The following is a 14,319-nucleotide window of genomic DNA, read 5'->3' as shown; positions in this document are numbered from 1 at the left end:
TTTGGTGCGCTTTGCCTTTCCTGCGGTTGCGTTGTGTTTCGATTCTTTATCTTGGGAGTGGTGTGCGCTTGGGTGGGCTGCATGTCATATGTCTGTACCCATCAGGAAAGGTGGGTGCGTATGTTGTTTTTCCCCTCGTAATCGACTCTCATCTGTAGCTGAGGTTTTCCAAATCGTAGGCGCATCCTCCTCCTGCATTCGTGCCAATCCTTGAAACTCTGCCAGTGCGTACCCCACCATCTTGCGGGCGTAGTGCGCAATGCCCATTTCAGAGTGTCAAAACGCTGCTGTTTTGGTACTTCGCTCTCAAATTTGTTCAGAAAGTCATCCACCGTTGTCAACCCGTCATACCTAGGCAGATCCCTTATCTCCGTGGTTACGCAGCGTAGTGATCTTATCATCATGTTGCAATTGAGCATTGTTACTTCGTGTAGTCGATTCTGCCATCGCTCTATTTCTTCATCCGAATCCAAAGTGTAAGAGCTTTCGCGCTCCCACGAAATCCTACCATCTGCAGTTGGTTTCACCTAATCCTGTTCTTGCACGGTTATCTTGTAGATGCAATCGAGATCGTCATCACTATCATCGTCACACACTGGTTTAGTGTATCGCGCTCCTTCGGCCGGATCTAGTGATACTACTACGCGCAGTGACTTTTCTCAAAGATCATTTTGCGCTTCTTCAGATTTATGACTCTGTTCATATCGGTGGTCTAGTCTATGCCCAGTAGCATGGGATAGAGATTGCTGTCGTCGCTAATCTCTATCACTTATAAATCCGCCAATGCGCCCGCACCTTTAATATCCATTGTTACCCCTTGCAATCTCCCCATGGTTAGGATCTTCTGCTGGTTCGCCATTCGCAATTGAATAGGAGACCATTGTAGTGTGGGTCTGCCCATGCATTCCCATGTTTGTTTCGGCAGTACATTCGTGTCCGATCCGAGATCCAGGATTACCTGATCCATTTCATACTCACCGATTTGCGCAGTCAACCTCATTTCCCTTCCTGTGCGCAATGCATGCTTTCCAAGTTTCCGGACCATGCGCGGTTCTCCTGACCCCGCGCACCTAGTGATAAGTTCCTGTAGTCCTTTTACTGCGTTGCTGTGACGCAATAGTTTCATGCATGTCTCCAGAAAGGTAGTGTGTAATGAAGGATCCATCCCTGGTTCTAATTGATCCTTACTACCTGAAGTGGAGGCCTCCGTGAAGCTCTTCTTAGCTTCCATGAACGTCTCCTTCGCGCGCTCCAAATCAAATTCAGGTTCCTTTGTAGGAGCCTTGCGAACCCACGCACTTTCTTTTGGCTGCTTACCTTTATCATCTCCGGTGGTGATACCGCTTTTGAGCACTATGTTTACATTCGAGTCTTCTTCGTGTGGCTCAGACCTCATCATTTGCAAATTCTGAGTTGGGGGAGGCTGGAGTACCCCTTTTTCGCGCAGCCTCGCTATCAAGGTAGGGCAGTCTTCTGCCTCATGATCAAACTAAGTACAGTACAAACATGATGTTCTTGTCAGATTCATACAATCGCGGGCATAGTGTCCGGGCCCTCCGCAATTGTATCAAATTAGTTGTCCGCAACCCCTTCCTGGTCCCATTCCACCTTGACCTCATCCGCGCCACTGAAATCCAGCACGCGCCATTCTTGCATTTGGGTCGAGGGCTCGTGTTTTGGTCTGTACCCTGTAGGTAGGAGTTCGATCCATCATTAGTTCGTAGCTTCTGCAGGTGCATTCATCATGGCCTACCGACTTGCAAAAATTACAAAACAATTGCTAGAACGTCTGCTTATACTTCTGCAATAGATGACAATTATCCGTAGTGTGTTTTCCTCCTATTTGACAAATCGTGCACCATAATGCAGGCACTGTGCTTGGTCCTACTTGTGCCTAGGGTCTTAACGACATCGGCCCTCCTCCCACCAAGTAATTCGCGAATACTGGACAATGGTCCTTGTCATGCCCCTGGCCTTTGCATTTTATGCACCATACCTCCTCGCGCACCTCTGGCTGAGGTGTCCTGTCCTGTTTCAAACTCTGCATTTCCAGACACAAATTTTGCAGTTGTGCGTGGATTTGTTGGACTCCCAAACCAGGATCTTGTATAGGGGTCTCATGCAATCTCATTTCCATCTCCAAGGCTTCGGCATGGGTGGAAATCTTTTGTTGTGACAACGCCGTCCTTAAATTCCATGTTAATGACGCTACAAACCATGCACGATGTTGTCCATCCATTAAAGTCATGTTGGATTCATGAATCATACTCTTCAGTCTCTGGTCCAAATCATAGGGGGTCTCGCCCGGGAGCATCGCGATCTCCTTAAACCCGATAATTGATTGTGTCTCCGACTTTGGCTTGCTAAATTCCCTGTTCAGCGCGACCTGGATTTCTGCGATTCCTGCGTTTGGATGGTCATTAGAATGCTTAATGTACCATGTTAATGCGCGATCCTGCAACGCGCTTACCAACGTAGCCTTTTTTATATTGTCATCCATGACTCCTTGTGCTTCCCATACTGCTCTAGCTACGAACCAGAATTGGTCTGGATATTCATTCCCACTCCTCTGAATACTGGTAGTTTGATCGCACTCGCCATATTGAACTGTGGTGGTGGCAGCGGTGGGGTGGGTGGAGATGGAGGCGAAGATGGTGAGACAGGTGGCGGTGTAGGTGGAGGTGGTAAGCATGGAATCCGTTGCCTTATCAGACTGACCGCGCTTCTCGGAGAAACTTTCGCAAGCTCTTCCTCGCTTTCCCACGAGGGTGAAATTAAGGGACTAGTTTCTAACTCTTCACCACTTCTGTTTCTGTAGATCTTCCCACTTCACGTAGTCCCAAACATTAATTTATTCACATAACCCGCTTTTCACACAATAGCATCTTAATCCAAGTATTCAAAGATTTAATATACTTACCTCGCGGTCCTTTGAGGAAGCGTCATTCCGCCTCACTATAGCTGACGGTCATATCTACTGCGAACTCAGTGATAAATCCTCCTATAATTTGATCGAGCCAATGATCCACAGCCTGCGCGATCTTATCTTATGATGTTTCTAATCTGCGCACTAATTACGGAGTCCACACGATTGGTTTATCGAGCCTGCACCTTCCCTGACTATTTTCTAGCTTTGCGATCCACTCATACAACGCAGAAGGAAAAGATGCAAAGAAAATTTCGTGGATTTCCGTATATAAGTAGTGCTCCAACCACTGTTCCTTAGATACTTGCGAATATATGTTTTCCTGCGCCGCGAACTCGTGAATCTTCTTGTCCAACCACCCTTCAATTTCTTTCATTGTTGGGTTCCAATGACACGACATCAGACATCCCTTATGCAGATCCCAGTCTCGACAACAGAACCATTTGTTGGCTTATAGGGGCTTGACCCAGGTTCAAAGGTGATTTAGCCAAACAAATCCCGGTACTACTGGCCCTTTCGGCAACAGTCTGTGGAGCGCGGACTGAGGTCTCACCTGAAGTAGTATGGGAGGGTGCTAGAACCAGGTTTCCACACCTTAGATATGTCTGATGATTTTCGGTGGTTCGCGGTTTGACCCTGCGCGCACGTCGCTACACGCACCTATCAGTACTTCGCAGCCTACGATGCTATCTTCGCATAGCCCTACTCGGGGCCCAATCCGTGTTATTACCAAATTCCTCACTATTAACCCAATATTAGTCGATCACTTAGCTTATCAGTATGTGTCGAGTTATATTTAACAGTGTTCAACATTCATATAAGTGCGCGCGATAAAGAAAACGATATGATTAAACAAGAAATAGCACAGGAACAGATACACAAGATTTGGAATCAAAATTCTCTTTATTATTCTTCTTCCTTGGTTACAAAATCGACTCTGCCCTACACACTCAGCTGCAGGGGTCTGCACACACAGTTGTGGACTCTACTAGGCCTCTGCGCACTCAGCTGCAGAGCCTCTTCCTACTACTATGACCGAAAGCACTTAGACCTTTACTCTATGCTCACTATCTTCTAGACTCCATTCATTTCTCCATGTATCTCTGATTATCTTTACAACTTAGAGCCTCGCTCTATTTATACAATCCCATGGTCCACAGACCATGGGTAGGCCGACACTACATTCAAAACTTAGGGCGGACAACCCTATGACTCTAACATATAATTTGTGCTCCGCGCCTGCAATTCGCGAAGTATTTACAACAATAATACTCAAAACTTGGGCTTTGAGCCCGAAAACATGCTGTGGGGGGATTCCATGCCCAATAAGGCCCCACTTTCTTAACTAGAACTAGGAGGTCAGGTCAAGTCATAGTGACACTTGCCTCATGTTTACTCTAGTGAGCTTGAGAATTTTGGTAAATGTGGGAGGAGGGGTTATAGATTGATGTCAGAGCTTCGAGGTTCAAACACTTGGATGGAATGGGCGAGATGTGATTGTCATGCATGCATGTCAGCCGTATGCATGCATTATAATGGTTACAATTGTCATGTATATAGTCAGTGTTACAAAGTTATCATGTATGTTGTTCATATATATATATATATATTGTGCTAATATGGACTGACTTGTGCAGACGAGATAACCTCCCCTTAACTTCACTAAGGTATGTTTGATTTTGTTTATATTTGGTTTATCTAACATGGCATGTTTGCAGGAAGTAGAAGATAAAAATTGATGAGAAAAATGGTGGATTACTATTCACGTGACTCTCCTTATAGATCAGTTGAGCAATGAGGAGATGAGTACTCTCCCGATATAGCAGATACACTAAGAAGTTTAAATGAAGAAGTAAAAAGTTGTAAGGCGGATAATGACATGATCATTCTATCACAAGAAAGATTTGTCAGAGCTCAGGAAAAGCAAGCAGAGGTCAATGCCGTGATCTTTCTGAGTTTATCAGATTTGCAGAGACAATGACAACCACAGATAAGTTATGGATTGCAGGAAAGGACAAATGGTGCATATGGTAGAAGGTCTCATGGAGGGCACATGTCAGACAGGGATGCCATAGTCAGAGGTGGCAGATGCATGGATACACCTGACAAGAGAGGTAGTGGTTATCGGTTCTATTCTAGTTTGAGATCAAAGAGACATCATGGTCATCATCGCTATCATCCTTATAGGAGGTGTGAGAAGAAATACTTACCGGATGACTTCAAGAAAGCCAAGCCTCCTACCTTTGATGGAGAGCTAAAGAAACCAGAAGATGCAGAAGCATGGATGCTTGGGATGAAGAATTACTTTAAGCTGCATGATTATACAGAGAATATGAAAGCCATGACAACTATTTTCAGTCTCAAAGGAAGAACAAATATCTGGTGGGAAGATGTGAAGTGTATTAGAGGCATTGGGATAGAGGAGTTGAGTTGGCATGAGTTCAAAAGACTCTTCAAGAAGAATTATTTGTCCAAGAGATACTATGACGGTAAGGCTAAGGAGTTCTACAAATTGAATATGGGGTCTATGATAGATGAAGAGTACATGAATAAGTTTCTAGAGTTGTTGAGGTATGTGCTTGTTGGTGCACTAAGATGAATTCATAAATCAATCTTAATCCTACATTAATATGTCAACCGGGGATTCGTCTTTCTATTTCAAGGTTGTCAGCACTATCTGTGCGATAACGATCAGAGATTGGAATGCAGGTAATTAATCCTAACTAATCGTTGCAGAAATAAACAATTGCTTAACAACTCATTAACTCTTAAAAATTCAGAACATGAATTATTCTATGATTCGAAATTGGAAAGATAAATCATTTGCAAACTACTTTCAAACAAATATCTTAATCCAATATCCTAATGCAAAAAGGAAATCAACCTGAATAATCAAATCCACACGTATTAAAGGAAACTATTCAAATCATGCTAATCACGAGGAACATTCAAAGCTAGAAGTAATTGCAAAAAGCATATACTAAGAGGAAACAACAATCATATACAAACTTACTTTCTGTAAATTATAAAAACAATATTGACTGAGTTATAAGATTTACTCTAACTCAACCTGTAGAAGGGACAACAATACGAATCTTAACAGTAAAGCGTAACAATCATAATGCAAATGAGCAGTAAGTCTTCCAGTAGCTGTGCCCAAAACCTCGAGAAGAAACTGCTATAGAAACTCAATACGTGGATTTAACGTGAAACCTCAAGTCTTTCATTAACTGTCAAAAAGAAATTACAAAATCACTTCAACCCTTAAGGTTCAATCTACATTCACAGTCTTGCTGGAATTTTACAATGATTACAAAAGTTACTTTTCTTTTTGATTTACTAGCGTTATATATCTTCTATGAAATGCTAGCAAAATCGGAGCTTATCCTAAGGATCAGAAGATCCTCAGGATTTCTCGGCTGAACAATCGGATTTCCACATCAATCTCGTATTTTGTCTCCGCATGTAGCATGGTCCGCACAATTGTGACAACAACATATTCCTTTCTTGGCATTGTTGTCTTATCCAAAAGCAACAACAATTGTCCAATCCAGTCATCCTACGCATAAACAAGCAAAAACTTAGGCTTTTAATACTAAAAGCATGTAATTTGTTCAACACTACTTTTTATTTGCTTGCCACGACCTTTCTTCGAGTATGTGCTCAAGACGAGAATAAATTCATGAAAACCGTATGATTAATCAAGTAAATGAGAAGGAAAAACATACCTTTTTCACGACCCAACATACTCCCCAACTTACCTTTTTTTATGTCCTCATGAAATAAGATAATTAAGATGCAACGGAGTCAGAGAATATGTAGGATATGTTTCTTCCTTATAGACCTGTAAACCATTTTTGTTTTAAGTCCTGCAAAGGCTCGACCTCCCTGATATTCTGATAGCTCATAATTACAAAGATACCCATCAGGAGAATACCAAATGATAGGGATTATGTAATGACATCCAACCCAAGTAAGACCCTCACTTAGGAAAATGTTACCATAACAAGCGAGTCTAGCTGGAGTTGCCTTAAAGTTTCGGTAGCCAATGGGTTCTCAGTTTCTGACACTGTTGGGAGAGGTTGTCCATTTTTGCTTTGCAGCCAGAAGAGTTACTTCTCTAATGTATTCAAGATATTCCAAACTTGACTTGATAGTGTCTATGTGGATGGGGCCCAAGGTAGACACAACTCCTTCCTTTTCCATAAACCTTTTATGTTGTACCCAGATCTGCAGGGGCATTGTAGGTTCACCTCTTACCCAAAGATCCAATCCACTTTCTCTCCTCTGGAAGGTGTCATGAGCCTTAGCCCATTTGAGTTGGTTTTTTGTTGAGGAGAGGAAAGCCTGGAAATGGACATCCTCGAGGAAGGGGCTAGGATTGGCATCCCTGTCATCTTCCAAGAAAAAGTGTTGCAAATTAATTCACATAGAAAATGTTTTACATCTTTGGCCTGTTTTTGACAACATTTAATAAAGTTAGAGAAAGATTCTTTGGCGAAAATCACATGGAATATCATTTGTCGACGCGTTTCGAACCAACCAGTGTGGTTCATCGTCAGGACAAGTTGAAGAAACAGATCAAGCTCATCATGTTAAATAGTCTGAGCGGAGCCTCCAACAGCTATCTTCTCTAACAGCTAGTTTGACTCTAGGACAGGGGTCAAAGTTATTATATTCGTTTAATTATTCGAATAATTAAACGAATATAATAACTTTGACCCCTGTCCTAGAGTCAAACTAGCCGTTAGAGAAGATGGCTGTTGGAGGCTCCGCTCAGACTATTTAACATGATGAGCTTGATCTGTTTCTTCAACTTGTCCTGACGATGAACCACACTGGTTGGTTCGAAACGCGTCGACAAATGATATTCCATGTGATTTTCGCCAAAGAATCTTTCTCTAACTTGATATGGATCACAGAAGCTTGAACTCTAAAATTTATTAAAATCAGGAGTAGAACTAAACTCAAAAGGTTGACCAGATCTAATAGCCTTAACTTTTAACATCAAATATCGTTCAAGAAGAAAAAGTGCATAGTTTGTAGCAGGCGACCTACAGGATAGTGCATCTGAATAAACAAAACAAATAATTTTGAATTGCTCCAATCTCTATGATATTATTCTTGTCCTTCCCCCACTTTCTTCCATTCTGCTCTAAGGATGGCATAGGTTTCATCCTCTGTTGGAGTCAAGTCATAATTTTTTTTTAGTAACTCCTGGTACTTCTTCAAAGGCACAACTTCTTGTTGATGCTGTTGTAGTACTTGTTGTAACTCTACTAGTTATGTCTTTAGTTTTCGAATAATAGCCTCTTAGACCAAGGGGGTATAAGGAGGTATGTCCTTAGTCTGAGTAGTCTTATTGCCAGTTACTACTGACTCTGTTTGAATGGTTATTTCTATTGTTGACACAAGAACATAGAGGTCTGTTTGAACAACTGTTTCCACTGTTGACACAGAAATACAGAGGTCTGTTTGAAGGTCTGTTTGAGTAGCTGTCTCTATTACTTCCACAGAAGAACAAAAATCCGTTTGAGTTTCTATCGAACTAGTACAAACATCCTCTGTTTGAGTTCCTGCTAGAAAAGTGCTAATGTTTTCCGTTTGTATTCCAGTGGAATTAAGAAAATTCTCACTCTGGGTTCCTATTGATTTCGACTCTACTTCCTTCTTATAAGCTTTCTTAGAGTCTTTTAGCCATTTCCTAAGCTGCTTGATTTTTCTTTTCAATTTCTCATTTTCCTTATTCATCAGTTCCAACTTGTGATCATCTCTCTTCTTTGTCCTTACTATGGGTTTCTTCACTTGGGAAGAAGGACCAACAATAACATTTTAAAAAATAAGAGCAGTTTTGAAATCATCAGAGTCACATTCAAGTAAGATCGTGTCTCATGAATTCATTCTGACTCGTCAGCATTGACATGGTCTGGTTCAAGTAAGGTTGTATCTCCAAAATTAGCTTCCGGCTCCTCAACATTATTAGGGTTTTGTTCAAGTGAGGCTATATCTATAGAATTAGCTTCCAGCTTCTCAACATTATCAGGGTTTTGTTCAAGTGGGGTTGTATTTCCAAAATTAGCTTCCGTCTCCTCAACATTATCAGGGTTTGTTCAAGTGGGGTTGTACCCCCTAAATTAGATTCAGGCTCCTAGGTTTCAGCTACAGAAAAATGATGTCCTTCCAATTCATGTGTTTCTCTGTTATTTTCGGAAGAGGGTAATGTCTCTGTATGGTGAGAACTATGAGGAGAAGTGGAAGGGATAGGAGTAGGGACTTGTTCTTGTGAATTCTCAAATTGGCCTATATCCTAAAAAAGAGTTCCCAAATTTTCCAAGACCCGAGTTGCTTCTTCTTCATAATCCTGAGGAAAATCAACTCGTTGGTTATCAGGGGATTCATGGGGTGGTCTCGCCTCATTTGTGGCTACATTAATGCTTCTCCATTGGATTATTCGCTCAAACCATCTTTGTTTAACATGAATGGGTGTCAAGACAGGGGCTTTCCTTTTTCGTCCCCTTTTTGGGGCTTGTACCTTTGTAGTCTGATGTTCTTCCTCAGAATGGGCATTTTCAAGGATTCCTTCCAGGGATGGTACATTAGAGCTTATTAAATTGTCCCAAGTTAGTTGCAACTGAGTTAATTCCTTGGTGACTATCAATTTGATCAAACCATGATGACTGACTGTAGCCTGTGGGTTTTTAGATTTCCTCACTCTACTAGCAATTTCATGTAATAACGAGTTTAAGAAGAATGGAAAATTGATTACTATATTTTGTTTTAATGTTGCTAACAAATTAAAGTCATGGCGGTTGTCGCATGTGATGTATTTCTGGATGACCTTTGCCAGTTCACGCCATGGCTCGCTCAGAGATGCAGGATAAATACCTTTGCCTTTCCGAACTAACTCCTCGCCAGGTTCCTTGAATAATTCTATGACTTCGTGGAGTGCCGTGTGCTTTTCTACCCATTTTATGCCTTTTGTAGGGAGGTCTGTGGCCTCTTCCAGAATGGATACAGTTACTGCTATGGTCCTGCCTTTGACAATTATGCTCTCCTTCTATAGATTCTGCAAGAATTCCAGAGCAATATCATCATTAAATCCTTGCATCCGAGCAAGATATTGTGCCCATCCTACATGTTCTAAGATGTCTCAGGCTTGCGTGGTGATTTGTAATAGTGTAGGCTCACTACGAACATAGGTGCCACCCATATCTGTTATTTCCTGAGGACAATCTGCAAACCTTCATGCACTATTGGATGCCACAATTCTCGTAATGAAACATCATAAACTACATGCAAGATTATAAGGAATAAAAACTAAATACAGATTCTCGGTAATAACATCTTATGATATGGACAGGTATGGCGGTTGTTCATTAATCGTGCGCCTTCACATCATAATAATGTATGATTGTTCCCCTTTAATGAAAAAAGGGTGACCACAATCTGTGAAGCATGTGGAAGGGAAAAAGAGTATGCGAAATCATTAATACAACAAAAAGTGGTCAGAATAGTCATACAGACAGAATTAAATGCAATGAATGCACAACCATACGATTGTTCAAAGATGATCATGAGAAATAAAGTGTACGAAATATACATCATGGAAATATATTTGCTTTTGGGAGTATGTACGACGAAATTTGATGAAGCGTTGTTTTAATTTATTACTGCTGACGTCGAATGGTCGGATAATGCTGACATGGTTCACGTAATATAGATATTCCACCCATACTAGTTATTAAGGATATAATCACTGATCAAAGGTGTTTTCCCGCTTTTAATTAATAAAGAAGAACTAAGGACATAATAAGAATTTGGCAACTTCAAAGTATACTTCAATACCATAGGGAGAGCCACTGCTGTTAGCAGGCGTTCATAGCCTCGAGAGGTTACCTTTTAACCCACAAATGAGCCAATATCCCTTATTTAAAAAAATGATTTCCTTCAAAAAGGACTTTGTTCTGCCGTGATGACCAAATGGTAACAATGCCACTCACTGGATTATAAGAAAGTGAACATGCTGGCTTGTGATGAGATCTCTCTGTCATTTGACGTTTTAGTGTCACAAGGCCATTACCTTGGTGTGGTAGCCATAATGGGAATGTCACTTATGTTACTCTCCTATGACCGTGGTAGGTTGGATCGTTGTGAGACCCCCTATCCCTTTTTTTGAGAAAGATTAGCTTGGTACATTTCCAAATTATTATTATTATTATTTATTTATTTTTATTTTTATTTTTCTTCAGAAGTTAGGGGAGGCTCATCAACTCCTTAAGACTTAGGGATGGTGTAAGAAGTAAAAAAAATGCCAAGAATAAATATGCCTTAGATTCTTCATCATATTTATTAAGGAAACCACCATTTGAATGTGTAATAAAAGAAAAACTAGTATGGTGGGGATAAATCATGAACAATTTATAATGTATCCGAAAAATAGACATAAGCAGGAATATTCATAGATAGAGCATGTCATATTTAAAAAAAAATATTCACCAAAAAGGCTAAGAATCATGATGATCTAAATATTACCGCTTTTAAGGATTTAGATCAAACTCATAACCAAAAGGAATAACCGGCATGGAATGATAGTAATGAGAACAACAATCATTCATGGCGATGGATCAACAATTGTTCTTTTCGTCAAAGGGGACATCAAATGTTTCATTCACAGAGGGGACAACAATTTCTCTTTGGAAAATGGAACAACAATTGTTTCTTCGAGAAGGGAACAACAATTGTTTCTCCGAGAAGGGAACAATAACTATTTCTTTGAGAAGCGAACAACAATTGTTTCTTCGGGAAGGGAACAACAACTGTATATTTGAAAAGGGAAGAACAATTGTTTCTTCAAGAAGGGTGTTAGCGTTCGAATCCGCCTCAGGCTGAGAAAGGCAAAACTCGAGGCCACATCAAACCACGCTCAGCCTCGTAGCTAGCCCTACGAGGACAGGAGAGGGCTCTCTCCGGGTCTATCTCGGCAGACAAGTTTTCAAAGGGGCTGAGATGACCGATAAGGAATCCCGATCTTAGGCTAGTAAATTGATAGAAAGGGTTTTTTTTTTTTTTTGATAAATGATTGGGTTTTCTGGGCTGCATGGGGCAAAGAACAGCTTGAACAGAGAAATATAATCAAAAACACAGATTATCTCTTGAGGCAAGATAGGCAAGAAATTAAACATCAAGTTTGAAATAATGTGGAATGGGTGAACAGTTTGAGAGGTTGACAAGGGCATAGAAGATGAATCCTTGTCAAACAGAAGAAAACATTTAATATGAACACTTCCTCAAGATAGAGCAAATAATTTGAATTCTGCCTTTCTCACTTAAAAGTATTCATTTAGAAACGATTATGAAATGAAATGAAAACACAACAGGCTAAATATGAAACAAAGGATGAGACAAATGTTAAATTTCATACCACAAGAATCTCAGGGGTCAGAGCTGCATTTTTTATTAAAATTTCTGTCAAAAATGTACAATAGAAGCTCTGTTTCTCTCCTCCACAAGCTCTCAGAAATCTCTCCCCTCCTAAAAATTTACAAGTGATTTTTTAATGCATTAAATAAACTATTATAGGAGAAAACAGATCGACCCAAAAAAAGGGCGCTGTTTCACTTGAAGTTACAAAAATAGAGATAGAATCATCTCTTTATTCTAAAAACAGAAGATCGTTCCCCTTAAAATCCTCTGATGTCCACTTTAAAGACACAAATTGGAGCGCAGATCCACTTGGAGATTTAACTGAGGTCAAAAATAGGCAAATCGACCCTATTTCTCTGTTGTGATAGATTTCTCTGTTTATTTTGGCATTTTGATAGGTGTCGATATCTCTAAAAGCGTTTCATTTCGCTTGCATTCATGGCCAAAAATGCTTCCTTTCCAATACCATTAAAGCGCAATGTCCATGTATACGGAAATTACTTTCTTGTCATTTGAAATGGGATCAGATGTTGCACCCTTGTCCATGCAAAATAGATTAGCAAGCTTCACAATCAATAATCTAGTAATTGCATTAGAAGGGCAATATCAGTAGCTTCTGCTGCTCATTTTTGCTTCTGTTGTCCATAAATTTGACATGTCACAACATAGGTAAATTTCAGATCTGCTTGAGCTCGCACTTCACGAGATAGCTCATATCCATGTGTATTTGTCAAATCAACTCCAGAAATACCAGCCTCGATGTCCCCAGAGACTTGCTTCTCCACATAGCTTTGTAGCATAAGAGCTTTTCTGTAGTACATCATACCTCGAACAGTTCTTGCTAGTGTTTGGCCACGATATGAAGCCCATAAGCGCAACTCCAAGAGATCACTGGAATTGTCCTGAAGCTCTGAATCTAGTGTAGTTTGATCTCGACCAATACGTTCTAGAAAATTTTTCCATTCATCTGGGAAAATCTTTTGAAGATAAAAGAGAATAGAAATTCCATCTTCATTTTCCTTCCGTAATTCAGACATGTTGTACATTACAGTCTCACTGTAGTATGGAGTAAAGACACTAAAAGGCATCATTTCTCGCACAGGCTTTGCTGGTGCCATTTTCATGAACAATGAATTTGTAAAAAATTCTAGCCGACGTCTTGCCTCAAGGTTTTTTGGTATATTCACAGCATAGTCCTTGATAGTAAGAAGCAAGTGCAACCTCTTGATCTGTTCCTTAATTTCAGGATCTTTAGGCCATTCCATCTGTGAGAAGAGGCGTCCTTCAATCTTTGCTTTCTTGAGAATGCCCCAAGTGTCGTAATTCTCTCTTAGATTAGGAGACAAGATATCATGAGTGACTACATCATAAAGATCTTGCATAGCTTTCAGATCCCCCCTTGCTAGATGAGGTGTCTCTTCATGTCCCAGAAGACCTGTCAGTGCTGTTATTCTTGATAGCAGAAGAGGCTTATTTATTTGGAAATTGACAAGAACAGATTGATCTAGTATACTCTCATTTACATCACGAAAAAATCTTTCAGCCTATAGCCTGCCTTCATTTTCAAGCAATGATTTTAGTATTTTCTCCACATTGTAGTAGCATTCGACAACAGCATAGCACATATATTCATCTCTCATAATTCTGTCCCACAATTCGTATTGTGTGTCTCTGCTGAAGGGACGTTTCCATGCTGCCACATAGATACCCATTGCATTGCTTTAAAGTTTCCCCAATCTATAGTTAACACCTCGAGACTCCTAAGAGCACGCAATGCTTCACGGACAAAAACATCCAAAAGAGAACCTGGGAAATGTAGTTCTACAGCCAATTGCTCTGTAATAATTTGACAATTCTCAAAATTCAAATATCTCTAGAAGTCTTCATGAACACTAGCGAACACTAGCAGCATGCCAATGTCTGGATGAATAAGAGAAATTTTGTGGGCTCTACCCAGTGCGTAGCGCACC

The 14,319-nt window shown here is 40.5% G+C and overlaps 1 pseudogene; it reads right to left on the bottom strand.

The window, feature by feature from the left end:
• Positions 1–12,942: 12,942 nt before the first annotated feature.
• On the bottom strand, positions 12,943–13,735 carry LOC149255269 (callose synthase 10 pseudogene; annotated as a pseudogene).
• Positions 13,736–14,319: the final 584 nt, after the last annotated feature.

The sequence above is a fragment of the Pinus tabuliformis genome, chromosome 7, assembly GCF_031772625.1.
Source record: "Pinus tabuliformis cultivar Carrire ecotype Pingquan chromosome 7, CPIR1, whole genome shotgun sequence".
NCBI lineage: Eukaryota > Viridiplantae > Streptophyta > Pinopsida > Pinales > Pinaceae > Pinus > Pinus tabuliformis.
This window is presented reverse-complemented; position numbering and strand designations above follow the sequence as displayed.